Source organism: Malaclemys terrapin, chromosome 6 (assembly GCF_027887155.1).
Source record: "Malaclemys terrapin pileata isolate rMalTer1 chromosome 6, rMalTer1.hap1, whole genome shotgun sequence".
NCBI classification, from domain to species: Eukaryota; Metazoa; Chordata; order Testudines; family Emydidae; genus Malaclemys; species Malaclemys terrapin.
The window spans coordinates 67,781,230-67,803,073 of record NC_071510.1 but is presented as its reverse complement, the minus strand read 5'-3'; the positions used below and the strand labels follow the sequence as shown (position 1 = coordinate 67,803,073).

At 40.2% G+C, this 21,844-nt stretch overlaps 1 long non-coding RNA gene across 2 annotated transcripts in view; it reads right to left on the bottom strand.

Moving 5' to 3' along the window:
• The window catches only part of LOC128838906 (uncharacterized), a 144,682-nt gene extending 123,354 nt beyond the window's left edge, over window positions 1–21,328 (bottom strand). Inside the window, exons 1-5 of one of the 2 annotated variants that reach the window (XR_008445321.1) lie at window positions 21,277–21,328; window positions 20,401–20,488; window positions 19,682–19,806; window positions 18,632–18,702; window positions 12,636–13,337 (exon numbers count right to left, since the gene is read on the bottom strand). This is a non-coding gene — a long non-coding RNA (uncharacterized LOC128838906). Of the gene's footprint in view, window positions 1–12,635; window positions 13,338–18,631; window positions 18,703–19,681; window positions 19,807–20,400; window positions 20,489–21,276 lie in introns of those variants that run through there. The other variant, XR_008445320.1, reaches the window with a different exon arrangement.
• Window positions 21,329–21,844: the final 516 nt, after the last annotated feature.

The following is a 21,844-nucleotide window of genomic DNA, read 5'->3' as shown; positions in this document are numbered from 1 at the left end:
CTGCTGCCATGAGGCAAAGTCTTTTTAAATTGGTACTCTGCTATCATTTGACAAGCATCTGGAATGCTGCTGGAAACCATGCATGAAGTGGGAATTCTAAAAATGCATTTTTAATTATAAAAAAAATACATAGAGCAAAGCATTTCCCCCCTCAATAAATGATTGCTGACTAGATATTAAACAGTAGCATATTTCTTTCTTAGCTTTACTGATCGATTGAAAACCCTCCTGCACTTTTTCCATGTGTTTTTGGCATATTACTGTTTTGTGACTTCCCCACCATTACACTTTCTGTCGAGGAAGCCCGCTCCCTTTGGGGTGTCTCAGGAACATGAGGTGTTCCAGTACACCTGCCTGGGTGACCATTTTTATGGTGGGGGGTGCCGAAAGCCATTGAACAAAACTGTATGCATCTGTTACTATTACCACTTTTGGGCCTGGGAGGGGGCAGGTGCTTCTGCACTGCTAGTTCCAGTGCACTGCTAGTTCCAGTGCCCTGCTCGCAGGGAACAGATGAGGCCATGGGGGCTCCATGAGAATGGTACTAGTACCTTTGTATCATCTAGGGCCTGAGGTTGGACCTACAGTTAGTTCCACAGAGGAAAACAAGAATCTTCACTGATATTTCTTCCCTGGTAACTCCTCTTGTGGGTTTTCCTAAGGAAGGGGTTGTCTGTAATGGCATCAGAATCATGGACTGGACAAAAGAGAGAGAGCCTACTCCTATTGAATTACACGGGCAGTATGCGAGCAATTTTAGTGGAAGCAATATTTGAGACAGATTGTGGGATGTTAATCTAGCTAAAATGCTGTGGGAAAAGTGCTGTGTCCACAAAGGATAAAATCCCTGTAATCCTACTCTGGTTAAGAGGAAATAAAAGTAGTACACTACAATAATCCCAATTTGAAAGCAAAATTGTTTGCTGTACATTGTTGAAAATGCATACAAGAGCAAGGTAAGACCAAGGATTTAAAATTCACTGCTATTTTTATTTGAAGACTTTCTGCTTCAGCTATGCATAAAACATCTTTTCCTTGCTTAAACTACTAATGAAAAATAAAATGTCTTAACTGCTATCAAACACTAATGTGCAACATAACTGAGTTCTTCTTGATCTCCTGCTTGCTGAACGTGCCCAGCCTCATAATTTCTTGTTTAACACAGCGACTGTGGTACGCACGCATACAGAGTAACAGTGCATTTAAACAAACACATTTAACTAAAACTTCTGATTAACCAAAAATCCATTATCTCCTGGGGTTGAAAACTGAGTAGGAATACAGCTTCAGTTCTTCCATCCGTCTACCTTCAGGTGCTCCTCAGGAATCATGCTTCAGCTTCAATGAAATTTAGGCTTTTCTAGAGGGTTTTTTGTGTCCTGAGATCTTAGTAGAAGTAGGTTTCTACCATGAACCTGTGCATTTGTATGCCCATATCGATAATTTGCCAGCTTTGCAAAGTTTTTCTTGCTGTTACTTCAGCAAGTTTTCTATGATGAGTGAGTAAAATATCAGGTGGGGTTTTTGTTTTTGCATTGTTTATCACTCATAATGGACAACAAGGAGATTTTGTTCCAGGGTTAGTAAATTTAAATTATTTTGCAAGATTGGTGTTTGTTTTTCTCCTGCCACGTGCCCCCTCTCTCTCCTCTCCTCCCCCACAAAATGTATATAGGATCCTTTGGCCTGATCAAAAGTAATTCTGCAATTGCACTCATCTATCTTTTTGATATTATTTAGTTTCTTTCAGTTTAGAACAATGAAAAAGCACCTCTATACACAAACCCTGCCAATTATTTAAAATTACAAAATTACATGGAAATCTCAGTCAGTTCACCGCTCCTACCAACCAACAGTTCTAAAAGCAAACAGCGCAGCACATTGACTTTCAATCTCCATTGATTCTCTTCAAAGGCTGGGTGCAACAAATGGACCCGGAAGTCAACAACTTAAACTGTTTCAGACCAAGGGGGGGCTGGGCATTCTGGGACTTGGGGCAGTTATGGAGCCCTGCCAGAAAACCCATTAATTTTATTGAGTGGATCTAGCATCAGTACCTCTGGTCACTGCAACTGTTGCACCGTATAATGAGAGAGGCAATGAAAGGCAACACCTTAAAATCCAGCACGGGGAACCAACGCAAAGCCAGAGCACAGATGATAGGTGTTCTTTAAAGAATTCCCTACTTACCAAGTGGACTGCTGCCTTTTATACCACTTCCAACTTCCAAATCAATTTAAGATGTAGCCCTGCATAGAGCTCTCAGTGCAATCTGGCAACTACTGATTGTGTGGGGATTTCAGGAGATAAGCTAATATCTACTGGACATAAGAAATGAAGTTTGGGGTTGTTCTGGAAGGCACTTAAAGTAAGTCTCAGTACCTGAAAGTATTGCTATAATACTTATAGGTATTGCTAATAAACTTTCCTTTCTTGCAACTACACTTAGCTCCCTGTGCCTCTTGGTCCAGACTATTCAAACTATCACATATATTTTCATTTTTGGCCTAAGAAAACATTTGTACCCAGGTCTCCAGGGTGAATAAGATTTCTATACTACTTTTGGCAGTGTAAAAATAATAATATATTTTTAAAAGATCAGAGAATACCCTCCAGAGCTTTCACTTTTTCTTAAATCGCCCATTTTGTAGACATGAAGTTAACTGACAGCCTCCCACTGTTTACATAAGTTCTTATGTTATATTGTAACACCAATAAATATCTTCAAAGCCATGCGGCAGAGGGGAGCTCACATTAACAAATCCTATTCTCTGATCTGTGGGGAATACTGTGGTGTTCAATCAAAGAGGGTGACAATTCACAACATTCACAAAACAGATGGTAGTCGACTAAGGTTTCCTTATTGCAGTGTGGCTCTACAAACCTCTCTACTGCACTCAGTCTAGAACACAGCTGGTTGAAGTCTTTTGAATTAATTTTTCACTGAAAAATTACCTTTTCTTAAAATCTTTTTTTTTTAAATTGTCTGTGTTTTCACCCAAATAGGAAAGAAACTGGAAAAAAAAAACCTACTTTTTTTTCTCCATTTTTTTTCTCCCCTTTCTCCTCTCCTTTATTTAATTTCCCCCATTTTTAGCAGCAAAGTAGGAAAGAAAGAACAAAAAGGAGAAAGGGAGAAGAGGATGACCATCAAAAAAAAAAATTCTCAGTGCAAATTTCATGGGAAAAAAAATCAAAAACTTCTTCCCAAACTTAAATAACAAATTATTTTGAAATTTTTGAAAACATCTTTCCATTTTTCAACCAGCTCTATTCTGTAGCTTTCCTGACCTATCTGCCAGTTATACACCACCTAATGCCTTAGCAGAGAATTTCATGCATCAGTTTATTAACAAATACCTATATTAGACCCAACAACATACATTGGCAGTGATAAAGCTATAGGAAAAAGGAAATCAGAAAAATTGAACAGGGGTGGATTTAATGTCTGCCAAAGAGAAAATAAACATATTTATTAATGACCTGGATGGAGGTATAGGGAGCATACTGATCAAGTCTACAGATGACACAAAGCAAAGGAAGGCTGGGGCTTGCCAATTCTTTGGAGGATAGAGCTAAAATTCAGAAGGATCTTGATAAATTGGGGAACTGGGCTATAGACAAGAAAATGAAATTCAACAAAGACCAATGTAAGGTGCTACCCTTAGAGAAGAAAAAACAAATGCACAAATACAGAATGAGGGAAAATTGGTTTGGCAGCAGCACTGCTGAGAAGGATTTGGTGGATCACAACCTCAACATGTCAGCAATGCGATGCAGTTGCAAAAAAAAAAAGCACATGCAATGAGGTTGCATTAACAGAGGCAAAGCATGCAAGTCATGGGACGTGAGAGTACCACTCTACTCTGTGCTGGTTAGACCTCATCTGGAGTACTGTGTCCAATTTTGGTCACCAATGTATAGAAAGGCTGTAGAGAAACTGAAAGAGTCTAGAGGCAAGCAACAAAGATGATGAACAGAATGGAATGCAATCTATATGAGCACAGGCTAACAGAACGGGATATGTTTATTTTGGAAAAGAGGAGATTAATGAAGGACTTCGAATACTTGAAAGGTTGTCACAAAAAAAGATGGAGAAAAGTTGTTCTATTTTGCCTCAGAGGGCAGGACAAGAGGCAATGGGCTCAAACTACAGCATAGCAGATTTCAATTAAACCTCAGCAAAAACTTTCTAACTCTAAGAACAATGGAACTCACTGCCTAGGGAGGTTGTGGAAGCTTCTTCACTGGAGGTTTTCAAAAGGAGTCTGGATAGCCATCTGTCTTGGATGGTTTAGACCCAACAAATACTGCATCTTAGCAGGGAGTTAGACTAGATGACCCTTGTGGTCCCTTCTAACCCTATGATTCTATGGGTTATTTTTAAACTTCTGAGAGTGTATTAGAAATAAAAGTATAAACAATTTTTTTAATACCTACATTAAGTTCCTGAGCGTATCCTTTTAAGGGAGTATAATTTTCAGCAGTCAATGGTGGACTACCCAAAGCTATCAAAAAAGACACTATGTCAACAATTGTGCTGGAAAGCAAGTTTTATACAAAACTAGAGAGAAGGAGAAGTTACCCATGTCCTTTACTGCAGAGCAAATTAAGCCCTGCACTTTTACTTGTATAGAATTTTGATTACAGGCAAATGAGTGGATTTGATTAGTGTTTGATGTGCTTATCCTATCAAGCTCATTACCTATTGTACATCTTGATTGGAAGATTGTTTGCAATGTTGTAGCTGGGTTGGTCCCAGGATATTAGAGTGACAAGGTGGGTGAGGTAATCTCTTTTATTGGACCAAATTCTGTTGGTAAAAGAGCAAGCTTTTGAGCTACACAGAGCTCTTCAGGTCTGGCAAAGGGACACAGAGTATCATAGCTAAATACAAGGTGGAACAGATAACACATATTGTAAGAGGCCATTTAAGGTGAAGTGGCCCATTAACACCTCTTCAGTCATAGGACAAAAAGAGGGTTATTGGGTTAAAGATTGTTGTAATCAGCCATAAATCCAATATCTTTATTTTATCTTCACAGATCGGAGGGGAGACACACCAACTCAAAGCAGTACCAGATCACGCCATAACAACAGATGCAAAACCTGCAGACGTGTCTCCACTGCTATGATGATCAATATCCCTCACAACACACCTTTAAAGATCCATGGGTCCTACACATGTCTATCACAACATTTGGTATACCTCATCCAGTACAGAATCACTACATTTTTCAATGACCTAACAGAAAAATAAGACAAAAACACGATATCACCCAGGGATGAAACTTTTCACAAAACGATCAATCCATATTTGTCCTCTCAGTCCTCATCCTCAGAGGAAACCTGCACAACACCTTCAAAAGACCAGGCAGGGGAGTGTCCCAGAGACCAGGCTCCAACCCAAGTGTTTAAACAGCAATTTTTAGCCTTGCAAGCCCAAGTTACCTGACCTGGGACAACCACAGCCATGCCACAGATCTTTTATTCCAGTGTAGATGTAACCTCTGATTACCTTTCCCAGACCTAAGAAAGAGCTGTGTATAGCTTGAAAGCTTGTCTCTTTCACCAACAGAAGTTGGTCCAATAAAAGATAGTACCTCATCCACTTTGCATCTCTTGATAGAAATATTACATCTAAAATTATGAAGAACAGGTGGGTGCAGAATTTACACATTTCATTCTTTCATTCATAAAAGAAAATAAGTTTTGTGTAATTCATAATTTTGTCATTTGCTGTCTCATAGAACTTTTCCCCTATATCCATGTCCTAGACACCTGAATAGATTTTTATCTTTCTATTCATGTTAATATGGTTCCTCTACATTTAGTTTGGTTGTACAGCAGGTCCCTTATGTTACAGAGGATGCCCATTATTTAAGAAAAAAATCCCTGACCATGTCTTAGTCCATTTTTTTGCAGTAATTAAAAGTATTGTTATCAGAAGTGCAGAATTGTAAAAATAAGTTTATGGGCATCTTTAATGTAACAAATCTATGGCCAACTAAGGCCTCATGGTTGTCATGATGCACCATTGTCACAATGGCCACTCAGAATTTCATGGCATTGGTGGAGATAAAACTCATCCTCCTATTCTAAAAAGCACATGCAATTATCACTGAAGTTAATGGATAATCTCCATTAGCTGTGTGCCGGTTGAATTTGACATACAGTGGAGCAACTCTGAATCCATCCAGTAGAAGGCAGTGGTGCACATACATGTGCACACAAAAGTTTTAATTACAATACTAAGAAATTACTTTCCCAATATTTTAAGATTTCTCTTTTGGGGAGGAGAGTAGAGGGTGGTGTTTTTGTCATACATTTTGAAGTTATTAACTTTGATAGTGTGAGAGACATGGGACACAGATATATGAGTTCATTCACTACACAATGGTATTACACAACGTGAACATCAAACTACAAGCCTCTGACAGGCATTGCACTTACACAGCCATACACAGGCAGGGACACACCCAGCTGAGTTACATGAATGATCTCCCAGCCATCGATAGAGAGAGACTAGCCAATTCCCCCGAGCTCTCCAGCCTTGCACCCCAGAAATATACCATCTTGCACTCTCAAGGTTCCCTTGGACAGTGCAAACTCGTTAATAAATGTGGCACTTCTTCACAGAAAAGTGGACATGCACCAGCCTTTGTAATCTGAGCTCAGATTCCCAAAGCACTTCAACTAGATACACACTATTTTAGGTAAAATATAAAACAGATGTATTAACTACAGAAATATAGATTTTAAGTGATTATAAGATCCAGGCATAGAGATCAGAGTTGGTTACCTAAGAAATAAAAATAAATTTGCCGTCTAAATTCTAACAAACAGACTAAGCAAGATTTTAATCAAACAGTCTCTCACCCTAACAGATGGTATAGGCAACTTACAGTTCCTCAATATACAGACTAGACCCCCTTCTAGTCTGTAACTAATCTTCCTAAAGCTTTGTCTTCCAGACAATATTCCAGGTGTTGAGGGAAGGAGGAGAGAAAGGCCACGTGATGATGTCACTTGTCTTCTTCCAGCTGCTAAAAAGATCTTTGCTGTGACGTGGGTTAATCCACCCCAATGGCATATGTGCCTTCTCAAAGAAGTCTCTGGGATAGTGGATTCTTTTTTTGATAGGCCATCAACACCTGTCTGGACCTCCTTTGTTGTACTTGAAAGGCTAGCTGTGGGCATTTCCCAACCTCAGTGTATTTCAGTAGCACATAGAGCAATACTTCATAATTTCACATACAGCTATTGTACATACAATCCAACAGGATACTAAAGTTCAGCAGATCAAGACTTTTAAAAGGATACCTCATAAGGCATGCATTGTACAACACCTCATAATCAGATGAGAGGGGTAAATATGGAGGTTCCAGGGTGCTACTTGTGGGTACAGAGTGTCACACACATCATAATTTGTTATTCATTGTATTTTAAGGAAAACCTTTTTGGAAGACACACAAGAGTTGAAAAGCAGCATGTCATTATGAAAACACAATATACTAACCATCCCTCATTACTTTCAAAGCTTTTGCACTAACCATATAATCTTTCACCGATTTATATAGGTTGAAACAATCCAGCAGTACAAGAGAAGGCTGCAGAGATATCTGGGAAGCCATAGGCAGTGAGTTGTATGGGCCCGTGGTCCCTGTGCTCCACCGATATTTAGGAATGTGGCCCAGCTCCACCAATGTTTGGGCTTACTGCACTTTAGGGAGCCTCGCTCTTCAGGGGAACGTGGGGTCCAGGGCGGCCTGCGAGGTTAGTGACCCGTCTGCGGGGTTAGCGACCCACCCGCAGCCCACCCTGCATCGCTTGGGGGAGAAGGCAGAAGCCAGAAAGAGGTGGGACAGGGGCAGAGGTTTGGGGTGGAATGGGGGTGGGGAAGGGGCACAGCAGGGGCAGGCTGGGGAAGGGTGGCTCGCAGTTGCAGATGCCCTCCAAAGTGCAGGGCCCAGGGCAGTTGCCCCATTCTGTCCTATGGATGGGACAGCTCTGGGTCCGGAGTGTCCCGGAGTCGCCCCCATTTAACCCCTTCCCCCAAGCCCCTGCCCAGCTTCCCCCACCTCCCCCAAGCGATACTGGGACCCAGCAGGGCAGAGCGAGTGGGCCAGGTTGCTTGCTGCTGCTGGCGCCAGGCCCCCTGCTAAAACTGCCAGGCCACCCTGGACCCCGTATCCCCCTGAAGCGCAGGGCCCCCCAAAGCACGGGGCCTGGGGCAGTTGCCCCAGTCTGTCCTATGGATGGGACAGCTCTGCCTGGACCCCATGTCCCCCTGAAGCGCAGGACCCCCAAAGCACGGGGCCTGGGGTGGTTGCCCCAGTCCATCCTATAAAGGAGATGCCTCTGCTTAGAGCTGTTCTGGGTACCACCAAAAATTATACAAACCTGGCACCCAATACAAAGGCAGATCTTTATATTTTTTGCCAGACAAATTGCAAATGTTGTTTGATGTACAGATTTGTAGTTTAATTGTCAGTTTAGGGTTCCCTGCACCTTATTCTGAAGTACTGGTACTGGTCACTGTTGGAGACAGGATAATAGACTAGATGGATCACACGTGTGAGCTGAAAATTCCTGTGTTAAATGTGCACTCTTAAGAAGCACATGTGTTAGTATGGAGAAAGGATTCAATTCACCCCCCACAAAATGAAGAGATGTGAATTGTACCACCCCTTATCTATGCCAGTAGTGGTCACTACACCCAGTGGGGGGGCTAGCAAAGAGTGCCTCATGCCTGGGTTCAGTTGTGGAGGGCACCTTTATCATCCACAGTAACCCTAGCTAATATAAAAAATATTCAAGCAGTATCAGTCCATCATGATTCAGGATATAAACAAACCACTAACTGCTTGGTTTTAGTAAGAAGCTTCCTCGATAGGTATGCTATTCCATAATTATCCATTACAAGAGTTTTATAGCTTCCTCTGAAGCATGTGGTACTGTGAACAACCACATACCAGACTAGATGGAACACTGGTCTGATGCAGCATGGCAAGTAGCATCTTCCTAGCTTCCTATACTACTTAATTCAGTATGGCTGTAAACTCAAAGATTTTATTCACAGATTTATATATTATGCAAATCCAGGATTTAATAGTACTGCCAACAATTATCAGCAAGTTGAAGGATTTCCCAGGTTCCAGAGTGAAAGGGTCTCCTTGCATTTTCCATGTATCATAAGATGATTAAAATGCTCCAACACAGAGAGGAAAAAGAATCAGCATACAGATAAAAATCAATTAACTCTACCCACATTCTCCTTTTGACACTACATTGTTGTATATTTATTAAAATGATGTCTTGTCAGAAATTACTACAGTCATGTATTTTATACAGTTGGGTGTGTGCATGTACATTGCTTTTGCATTTTCCCTGGGTGAGAAAAGAAGATAATGACAGCATGACAGAGATAGCCTGAAGCAATGGGTAGTTGAAACTATCAAAATAATCAGGCAAAATATTTAAAAATGTGTTTCATTCAGAGGTTCTGATATTTAATTTCTGTTGCCTCCGGCACCCAGTGGGTGTTTAAAGTAAGCAATAGTATCCCACCCATACGCACTGTCTAGCAACAATACCTAGTATACCCTAGCAAGCATGCTTTTAAAAGCATTTTAAAAATAATCTCAATATACAATTATTTTTATTGTTTTTCCCCCTGCCACAATGGTTGTTTCCTGTAAAAGCCCCTGGAGCCTGAATTAAAGGTCCTATACCCCACAAAAACTTTACCAAAAATATGTATGAAAAAAATAAATGAAGCTTAAAATAAAGAAAGAATGGCTCTCTCACTAGATCATTTTGAAATCCACTCCATAAAGAGAATCAGCACAAGATCTATGCACTATTGAAGTCCTTTAAATAGTCATGAAGATCACAGGGGTATCAGTAGCTGTGGTTAAGAACAGATTTGTCATTGCTTTTTTAAAAAAATACATTTGTGTTTAGTCCACAGGAGAAAAAACCAAGCATCCTTTACAACAATAGGGGATGTATGCCGTTTTCCACGTTGTGATGAAAATGAAACCTATGATATTTTGGCCAAGTATTGTACCTCTTAAATAGTGGTTTCTTTTGGGATATTACCATCTGGACATTGATTGATTTATGGAGAGTAGACCAATGGAGAGGAATCTGTATACTATGAAGAAAGCGGATATGTATGGTAACTCCTATCATTTTATTTATCACAACTACGTAGAAAAGTAGTTTCATCCTTCTTGCTATACTAGAGGCCATAAAGACATTCATCACTTAAAGCACTCAATTGTCAGTCTTATTACACTAAAAGAAACTATAAAGATTTTGCTTAAAATACTGTTGCTCCTCTGCTGAGTGGTAATAGATGTCAGAGGCTTATAGGACAGCTTCCCAATGGAAGAGAAATCAGTGTTATGGGCTCAGGGTAGAATTTTAATGCAACTTCGATAATTATGCTATACACACACACACACCTTTTTTTACACATCAGTCCTTGTAAAGAGGGGGTCATACACCATGCAGGCAATCCTTCTTCGGACTCCAGTGCACAGTTCCCACAAAGCAACTCTGCCTCAGTAATTAACTCTAATTAGAGAGAGAGATTAAGACTTAGAATAAACTCACTTATTGCTTGTCATGCCCCACAAAAAGGAACTGAATCACAAACAAACAAACAAAAACACTAACAGTAAAGACATTTCTGCCAAGACAGAACTGTGTTCACATGCTAAGAAAAATAACGTTTAAGACACAGTATATAGTATAACTGGGGACTCCCACAAATAACAAATCTCTCCAGTCATTACTGAAGAAGGTGTATAGCAGAATTTTGAATCTTTCATTTTATTCAGTTAGAGCAGAGGTGGGCAAACGATGGCCCACGGGCCACATCCAGCCCGCGGGATCCTCCTGCTCAGCCCCTGAGCTCCTGGCCCAGGAGACTCACCCCTGGCCCCTGCCCTGCTGCCCCCCTCCCCTGCAGCCTCAGCTTGCCCCGCCACCGGCACAATGATCTGGGTGGCAGGCTGCGAGATCCTGGGGCTCTGTGCTGCGTGGTAGCGGTGGCATGGCTGGCTCCGACTGGGCGGCACGGCTGTAGCGCCGCCAGCCACTGATACTCCAGGCAGCGCAGTAAGGGAGCAGGGAGCAGAGGGGGTTAGATAGAGGGCAGGGGAGTTGGGGGTGGTGGTCGGGGGTGTGGATAGGGGTTGGGGCGGTCAGAGGGCAGGGAACGGGGAGGTTGAATGGGGGCAGAGGTCCTGGGGGGGCAGTCAGAAAGGAGGGGGGGTTGGATGGGGCAGCTGGGGGCAGGGGTTCTGGGGGCAGTCAGGGCAAAGGGGTGGTTGGATGGAGCAGGGGTCCTGGGGGGGCAGTCAGGAATGAGAGGAGGGGTTGGATGGGGCAGCGGTGGGTAGACAGGGATGGGGATTCCGGGAGTGGTCAGGGGACAGGGAGCAGGGGGGTGGATGGGGCAGGAGTCCCAGGGGGGCCATCAGGGAACAGGGGGTGTTGGATGGGGCAGGAGTCCCGGGGGAGGGGAGGGACACATCAGGGGGCGAGAAGCAGGGAGGGGTGGAGGGGGCAGGGGCCGGGCCACAGCCTCCCCTAACCAACCCTCCATATAATTTCTGAAACCCGATGCGGCCCTCAGGCCAAAAAGTTTGCCCGCCCCTGAGTTAGAGACTGAGCCCAAGGTACAAAATTCAAATCTACAGGAGATCTGAACTTTCTTCAAATATGAGTTTGTTTCTATTTGAAGTTCTAGTCTGTTCCCATTGTGGGGATAGACCCAAACCTGATTTTCAGATTCCACCTCAGAGGATTACAGGATGGGGGTTCAGAATTACTTCTTGCCCTAATATAGCAGCAGGGAAGAAGATATCATAATTTCAGCTCCAATTCTAGATTGTCACAAAGACATACACATTTGACTTGCTTAAAATTAGAGCCACTCAGACATTTTCTGACAAAACAGTATTCTGCTGGAAAGTGCATATTTGACAGAATCAAAACATTGTGCAGGAAAATGTTGATTCTATCAAGACTTTCAACAGAAACCAGACAGACAAACCAACTTGACCTGACTGCCTGGTTCCTGCCAGCCCACCAACCAGCCATCGGGCAGACTGGCAGGCTGCAAACCAGGGGGGCTGGCTGGCCAGCTGGCTGGTTTGTCTACTACCCAAGCTCCCCAGCTAGCTCCCCAGCTGGCAGGAGGGCAGGTTGCCCAGCCAGCTCCTCCCTGGCAGCTCAGTTCTCTGGTTGCTCAGCCAGCTTGCCACCTTGCTGGATTCCTGGGTGCCCAGCTGCCTTGCCAGCAGGAGGGTGCCAAAACAGATTGGTCCATTTTCCTGGAAATTCCAAAATGTCATTGTGATGTGGAATTAAACAAAATGTCGACAACTCAGAATATCCCACAAAATGGAAATTCCCTTTTCTGCGAGCTCTATTTAAAATCTCTATTAATGCTTCAGAGGGAAAAGTGAGAGGGGCCAAGTTTCTTTCATTGCATTAGTAATATATCCCAAGATATCTTGCACCTTAAAGATAGATAAAATGAAGAATTATGAAATCAACATGTTAAAATATTGTTTATTTTGAAACCATGTCATACAAACTCTGAAAAGAAAATTTAAGGCCTCATTTTGATTGTCTTATCCACAGCACCAAAAGAACACTAATGCAAGAAAGAGATGATAATGGCCCCTTGCAGAGGAACTGAGGGGTTAAGTAAAACAATGATACTGAAATTAAAGGTCTTTACAGCGAAGGCCATGTACACAGTATGACAATTCTGCCCTAAATATTATTCCAGCTGTGGTTTTGGACAAGACTATTGAAAATCTTTATCTGGATTACTAAAGGCGGTACAAGTAGATCTTCTTTGCTTAATATACAGGGTAATTTTTTTTAGAATTTGTACCTATTCTTACTGGAACTATATATTGGTGAACACTACAGCCTATCATATTTACAGAAAGCAGTTGACAGTATAATCGTGAGAAAAATGTCTCCCTTCAGGCTTCCACAAATGCAGATAGAAAATCAATTTCTATATTCATGGGAGAGGATTCCACAGGACTCCCAGAGAGCAACTCTGCTGCGATGGTTTTGCATTGTACCGGTCAACCATTGTGAATGTTAAATGGATAAATTTGCTCTACAACTTTGCTCTATTTCAGTTCCTGAACCAGGCTGTTCAATAAAAGTGACAGGAACTGGACAACTAGACCCTGATCTTCATATAACTGAAAGACAATGTTTCTAGCTAATTAGGTGAGACACTGATGGTTCTGAAGGAACTCCCATCTGGTCTTCCTTGGCTGGAAGGATAGTGGCTGCAAAAATGAGGGAGGGGAAAAAAATAGAAATTACTTGCATTAATAGTAAATATATATTGGTCTGTCTGTAATGGGCCAATTCTTGGTCTAATTTGTGACACCCAAGCAGCAATGCAAATTGGAGTTAAACTGTTGGGAAATGACCAATGGAGAACTCCCCCTAGGTAGGGGAGCTCTCTGCCAGTAGAAAGCTGGTGAAAGCAAATGAGCCAGTTCCTTCACCTGCTGCCTCCCCTTACCCCCACTTTAAGGAAGAGAGGGTGCATGCTGAGGGAGTGCCAGGAGCAGGGGACCACCACACCCAATTTAAGGTTACTCATTGAAGTCATTGTTTATACTAGGGCTGGATCAAGGAATTACAACCAGCTCCTCACAGCCCTGTCTACTGCACCTGAGCTCTGCTCAGATGAGGTGGAGAACTGGTCCCAATGCTTAAAAAAAAAAAACATTTCATTTTTAGGTTGAACTAAACACTTTATTCAACCCCTAATTATTTTTTTTCCACAACAGCCAGCAAACCAAGAACTGTTATTCACACTGTTCTAATCTGCACAGAGGTGAGGTTTTTCTCTCACTCCTTAAAAGGAAAATTAAAAAGTAGAATGATGTAATTTATACAATTTCAAAAATGCATTCTTCTTCTTATTATTACATGCATCTATGAAGTACCAATCATCGTAAGTTCTGGATACTCTCCAGAATTTCTGGGTGATCAGTGGTTAAACATAAGTATAGTCTATTAAATATTTTGCTCTATTCTCTGGTTGTCATATTTCAAACCCAAATAATAATTTGAATTACCACATTTGCAAGCATATATCCTCAGATTCAGATAATTCTTCATTCTTGTGTAATTTACTGCAGTTTGCCTTTTCCTCTAAATATAGACTGGGTTTAATGGCAGTATTATGTAAAACACTGCCTTACAGGAATTCCTTTCTGGCTTTAGAAGGGCAGCATACTAATGTTCCACCAGATTTATCTGGACAACAAACTCATTTTGTAAAATTCCAAAAGTTCTTTCAATAACTGAAATGTTGAGCCTAACTAGAATTTATTTCTGCAGGAGACTGAAGACTTATCAGGGGAATGCAGACCAAATTTTTAGAAGGAAGACCACTGTCAACTAGAAATGTGATTTTTTTCTCCCTTTATATTAGAAAAAGTAAACAATACTAGTAGAGATAGATCCGAACTAGAGATTTCATTTCTGGATCCCGGGTCAAACTTTGCCCAAGTTCTTCAGACTTGAGGTTTTGTTTTGATCCATCTATGCACAGTATGAGGGAATATTTGGAGCACTCACCCAAAAGTCAAATATGCCCAGTTTTCAAAAGCTATGCATTGCTATAGCAGATTGTCTTAAAATGAATGAATCATGACATGATCCCGGGTACTTAGCTACGACATCTGTTATGTAGTAAATTGCATTGCATGCTACATGCATAATAAAGGGGAAAGAGACTTTTTCGTTCCTAAAGCACACTTCATTATGTGATGGTACACGAATGCAGTCAGTGACATCCAGGACAGATGGGAAAAGACTGCAATGCCATAAAATGTACAAATAATGTTTTGTTGGTATCTCACAGAAAATGAATACATTGATTAGTTGTCCTGTGAAAAAACCTCTGTATAGTGTTCAATGCATTCATATGTTGCAGACAAGAGAGACTAAGGTCTCTCTTTAAAGTTGCTTGGAGGAAATCTATTAGAAATAGCTTTACCATTCCTCATAAGGAATACTTAGAGTTGAAGAAACAAACTCCTATTTCAATGGCTTGCATTAAACAAACACACACACACACACACACACACACACACACTTAAGATCATAATATACAAATAATTAAAACCTCAATGCAAGCCCAGGATAGTTTAAAATATGAGGCATGTTCTTCAGACATGCAAATACTTTTCTAATATTATTCAGTCAACTAGATTAATTACCAGAGGGGTAGCCATGTTAGTCTGAATCTGTAAAAAGCAACAGAGGGTCCTGTGGCAAATACTTGCATCTGAAGAAGTGAGGTTCTTACCCACGAAAGCTTATGCTCCCAATACTTCTGTTAGTCTTAAAGGTGCCACAGGACCCTCTGTTGCTTTTTATAGATTAATTACATACAGATTAAATCACATGTAGACATATTTTCTGGTGAAAAATATACTGATGGAATGCAAAGTATGACCTTAGAACCGTTCAGAATGCATTGTACAGCCCAATTAAATATTATACCAGTGTTATCTTCTGAATGACCTGCCAGCTAGGTTACATGAAATTAATAGTGCAATATTTTGGAAGTTCAAACTAAAATTTAGGTGCCTATGTCCATGTTTATCATTTAAATTAGCTTATTCAGGGACCTGAACATGGACCTAGATGCTTAACATCAGGCTCCCAACTTTGAAAACTCCAACCTAAGTCATGTAATTTAAAAAAAAAAAAAAAAAAAAAGTTAAAATTGTTTTCAACCAGTACCTAAGTGATCAAGTGGGAGAGCCTGCTAAGGAAATATTTGGATAAGGTTAGGAATGTTTAACTAAGCTTATTTTTATTGCTGAGCTATCAGTTTTGATCCAATAGGGCTAGGATATTTATGGTATTCCAAGAATGGAAACAAGTAAAAGGAAATTCTTAATTTAACATAGCCTGGAAAATGAAATATTGCTAGAGTTAAGCAGAAAACATAAGCCAGATTTAGGGAAGTGATTAAAACACAGCCTAATATAGACCATAATAAAAATTTGAATTATTCTCAATTCTTGTAATAAATCATTGATGTCGTGATTATTGAGAATGGAAATTTAAGGCAATTTTTTAATTTGTAATGAGAATTCCTTCTCCTTTATCCAAGCAAATGATTCCTGTATTGACAGGCATAATCTGTTAATCTTACAAAACTGTCTTCCTCCAGGACAAGGAAGAGGATTTCCCACAGTAACAGGGTTTTGTTTTTTCTTATTTTTTGGGGGGAGGGAAAGGTGGGGTTTTTGGGTGTTTTTTTTTTTTAAACTACGCCACTGGAAACATTTTAAAAAAATACTAATTTCCAGATCTGAAAAATGCAAACATGCTGCTAGAGCCAACTTCATTGCCCTCTTTCCTTGCTCAGTGTGATGTGTGAATGTTGTCAGTAAAGCTTCTATGAAGGAATGGAATTAAAAATTAATTACCAGGTGAATTCTATTTTGTGTACTTTGTATACTCAAGAAAAAATAGAAGGGGGATTGAAGTGGTCCTCAGCCAAACGGTCCAGTTTTCTGCCTAAGTATTACATTGGTAGGCATTTACTGCTGCTAAGTTAACTGTATTCATAAACCATTGTTTAAAACTACACAAACAAGACTTGATTCTCCCCTTACTTATGCTATGGTGAATCACTAGCATTAAAAGAGGATAGAGTCAGGTATACAGAAAGGATAACAACTGGAAGTCATCCCCAATGAAACTCCTCAGCAGAGGGAGGGAGGTTATGAGGACATAGCAGGGGAAAGATGGCATAAAGAGAGCTATGCATCTACTATTCCTGCCAGATTGGCTTCTTATGGATGTGGACAAGTAAGAGTCCCTCAGTTATAAGAGAGTAATGAAACTTGGTGGCAGCACTTAGTTTAGTGAGACCCAGAGCAAGAAAGAGACAGTGATTTACATGAAATAAGGCAGCACCTGGAAATAGAGCAAAAAGGGACCTGGGGTGGGACTCAGACAACCAGGAAAGAAAACCTTGAACAACTATGGAAGCAAATAAATAAATAAATAAAACCTCTGTATACAGGGCTGTCCATGGAGGATAAAGATGAGAAAATTAAAGTAAAACTTTACTAGCTCATTAGGGGAAAAGAACAGGAAGAATGACTAAACTCTGGAACAGCTGATAAAGGTGTTTGATGGATACTGTGATCCCAGACAGAATCACCAGTTAGAGACAGAATCATTTGAGAACATATGATTCCAGCCTACAGGACACACTGTTAAGAGGAACCTCTGACTGCCAGAAGCTGAGACTAGATGACAGGGAATAGATCAATTGCTCTGTTTTGTTCATTCCCTTGGAATCATCTGGAAGACACTCTTGGAAGACAGGATTCTGGGCTAGATGGACCATTGTTTTGAGCCAGTAAGCTATTCTTATGTTCTTAAATAGAGCTAACCCTAGAGAAATGTCTCCAAATAGCAAGGGAAGCTTAACTGTCCAGCAAATGGATCAAAACAATGACAGCCACTAGTGCAGAAAAAGTACACAGGGTCAGACTAAAAGAACCCAGGAAGCAGGACAGAGACCAATCAATTTAAAAGGCAGGCATCTTGGTCCAGTATATATACTGTGGAAAGCAACACAAAAGGTGGAAAGAAAACGCCTACTCTATGGGCGCAAGGGATATATGAAACAGAACCACTTTATGTCCCAATGCCATAGTACCTCAGAAAGAAAAAAAAGCAGTAGTACATGCAGCAACTGAGGATATAGTCTGTTTTTTAGAGTTTTATTTGCTTTTCTCCTTTATTTAAAATAAAGGAAATCTAAAAAGTACATGTTTTCTTCTAGGTGTATGGAAAACAATGAGGAGCACAGATTTCATTGAATCAGTTCAGTAACTCCGGAGTGAAAAGCCACACTGAATTATGCTGTGTTAAACCCATAAAAGTATCTTACATGATGTAAGAAGACAGCCTACTGGCAAATCATTTTTTTTTTTTTTACCATGCTAATGAATATATCTATGAAATCACTTTAAGATGCTCTTTTAGCAACTTCTCTGTTGTATTTCCTCTTAGCCCCCAGATATTTTCTGTGCACTTACCTGTTCCCCAATCCTTTTTAATATGCAGTATGTGTCATATCAGCATCACACTGACACTGTACAAATCAGTAACTTTCCAGTCTTTTCTCTTGGATAAACACAGTATCGTTCGTATTTCAGTTTTTTAACCAAATGCATACGATGTATTCAGTAGACTAGAGCAGCTCCATCAGTGTCATTCTATTCAAGTAGGTGAACACATTTATGAATCATTTATCCAACAGACCCTATCAACTGCTTAGCATCTGCTCTGAAAATGTGTCTTTAGGCACATGCTGAAAATTCTTATGAAATTTGTTTGAAAAACCATGCTCACTTTACAGTTTTATTATTGGAGCTGATTTGAAATTTAGATTTTAAGAAGAAATATTTCAGAGCCAAGTTGTGAAAATTGCTTCTCAGAATTGTAATGTGTCATTACTGTGTCCTGGCTCCTTTAAATGAGCTAGCAGAAGATACACAAATAATAGGAAAATGGAACCAGTCACCTTTATGACATGCCTGGTCTTCAGCTGTACAGGCATCAAGAGACCCAATACTGTTCCAGAGCCAATATATTCTGCAGCTCAGCGTGACCCAAAGAAATCAATGAGAAGATTAAATTATGGTCCAGAAGGTTACCAAACACAACCAGTTAGCAATATCCCAATAGGTTAGCAATACAGCCCAGAATACACTGGAGGGGACTTAGAGTGCCATCCAGATGCAGAAGACACCAAAGGCCAGCAGACATCCCTCAAAATAATAAGTAGAGCTGGGTAAAGTTTTTCAGACAAAAAAATGGTTTTTTGCATTGAAATTTCATTTGTCGTCATTTAAAATGATTTTTCATTTCAAATTTTACTTCAATTTTATTTATTTATTTATTTGTTTTAAGTGTTTTAAAAAAAAACCTAGGGCCAAAATCAAAACCAGGATCGTTTGTGGGGCTTGGAAGACAAACTCAGGGATAACCGAGATTTTCCAAAGCTCAAGCTAGACCAGCTCAGCCCATCTCTAGCTTAGACTTTTAAAAAAAAAAAAAAAAAAGAGATCCTGTCTGAGACTACTGCACTGCACGTCTTGTTTCATGTAGAAACCTCTTATGGATTGTTTATATTTATTCAAAGGCCTTCCATTAGTTTTCCTTGAACTATGTCAGTTGCCTGACTTTAGAGCAAATGAAATCCATTTCAGAGGATTTCATCAGAGTACCATAGGATTAGTCTGGCATTTCTTGGGTTCAGTTGCATTGCTGCTCAGTTCACGACCTTTACTAATTGGTGCGGAAAAGTGAGCAGGTAGTGGCATAGAAATCAAAAAGAACAATAAAGATCTAAGGAAGATCTAGGAGGAATGAAAATGAAACTGTCCCCACTGCCATTGATTCTGCAAGAAGACAGAGAGAATGAAGAAAAGAAACTATTAAACAACAGTTCACTCTCATGAAAATATGAGTCCAGCAATAATGCCAAAGGCAGTCTCTACAATCTGTCACATAAGCACCATGCACCAGTTAGGAATGTACAGCTGCCCAGAAGCAGCTTTAAGTTGCTCACTTGAATTTTGTTGTGGGGGAGGTGGGGAGAAGGAAGTTTTCATTCACAGATCAACATGCTTGACTTTTTTGGTGCCATAATTTTTTTTTCTGTCTGCTTCCCCATGCACCTTTTCATCTCATGTTCTAGAAAAAGCATCCAGCAAAGAAATAAAAGTTAGGCAACTGAAATTAAATTGAATCTGAATCCTCTAGTTTTAATGACATAGGCCATGAATTAAGATGCTTAAAGTAAATTTATAACAGCTCTGATTACCATGATCTTCAGGGTTTCAAAAAATTATGCACTGAGCAGGTGTGAAAGAATAATTTCTATCTACACCGTGTGTACACAAAGCATAAGAAAGACTTATGACAATTTTAAAAATCATATAGAATCTAGCTACCATATGTCATAATGTGGTAGCTAATAGTAAGTCGTTTCAGTAAATCACCAGATGTAGTTTTGCATAAAATATCACTATATATCAAAAATCATTATATATCAAAACTGGTAAGAGTCTGATGTGATAACGTATCCCTCTCTATCCAATTAAAATGAGAAACTCTTGTACAGCAAATCAATTCTGATATACTGCATCGTGATCACTTGCTCAGTACAATAATCCAATTTAAACCAATTGATCCAAGCTGATCAGATCAGATTCAGTGTCAAGGGATCTTAATTCAGGTTTAGAACCAAAAATATTTACTGAAGTTTAGTCAGCGTTCAATACTAACCTGCTAATAACACATTTCTTCAAAGAAGAAACCATCTGCTGTAAACACTGAATTATCCAGCAGAAATCAAAGGCTTTCAGATGGTAGTCTCATAAGCAGAAAGATAAAATTGTTAATCTTAAACACTAAGAATATAGAGTGCTATCTAGGGGCATGTGACTCAGCTCAGATTCAAAATCAGCCTTGGATGACGTTTAATCTGTGTTGATTAACTAGATCTTGATTAACTCATACTTTGTCCAAACTTTTAAACCTTATTTTGATACCTGCAAATATTTGAGACGGTTGCTGGTAGACTCTGAGGTTGAGCTATATTCACTAGGAGAGGCCACATGGGACAACGAACATGGTATTTTTTCAGTGTAGCCCCTTGTCATTCACCCCCACTCTGAACTTTAGGGTACAGATGTGGGGACCTGCATGAGAACCCCTAAGCTTAATTACCAGCTTAGATCAGTATGCTGCCACCACCCAAATCGTTTAAAACAGCTGTTTATGAGTCATTTGGGAAACTGTCTTCCTTCCCAAAATCTCTCCCTCCCAAGTACTGTAACCCTTCCCTGGGTAACCTTGAGAGAGTTCTCCATCAATTTCCTGGTGAACAACGATCCAAACCCCTTGGATCTTAAAACAAGGAAAAAAATTAATCAGGTTCTTAAAAAGAAGGCTTTTAATTAAAGAAAGGGGTAAAAAGTACCTCTGTGAGATTAGCATACAAGCTACTCTCACAGACAACAGATTCAAAACACAGATGATGTTCCCCTGGGCAAACGCTTAGTTACACAAAAGAAAACCCAATTTGATTATCCCTCTAATGCACAAGACAAGTCACAAAAGAAAATAAACAAACTAATGTATTCCTTCCCTAATACTCACTATCCTGTTTGATTCCTGGGTCTTTTCACTCCATCACAAAACTGAAACTAAACGAACACTCAGACAAAGGAAAACTTCCCTCCTTCCTCTTGAAACATCTTGTCCCCCCATTGGTTCCTCTGGTCAGGTGTCAGCTAGGCTAGGTGAACTTTTTAACCCTTTACAGGTAAAAGAGGCATTAACCCTTAACTGTCTGTTTATGACACCACTGTTTCCATATCTGGTGAAAAGTTAATTGACAAACATTGAACACCTATGACTCCACCAAATCTGAAGCTTGATGGTGGGTTCCAATAGATTCAAACTTGAAAAAACTGGGTTCATTTGAATCTGCATCTCTTTTTAACTTCAGTGGATGTGAATTAATTCTGGCACACAGAATTATCTCAAAATGCATTTTTTGGAACCTTTGGAAAGAGGCAACTTTGGAAAGGGTTCACACTAGAGATGGGCCAGAATCAGAATTCCACACAGGGGTGCTGGAGCAATTTGTATAGTAGGGGTGCTGAGAGCCATTGAACCAAACTGTAAACCCTGTATATGGGAACCACTTCAAGCCAGGGGATGC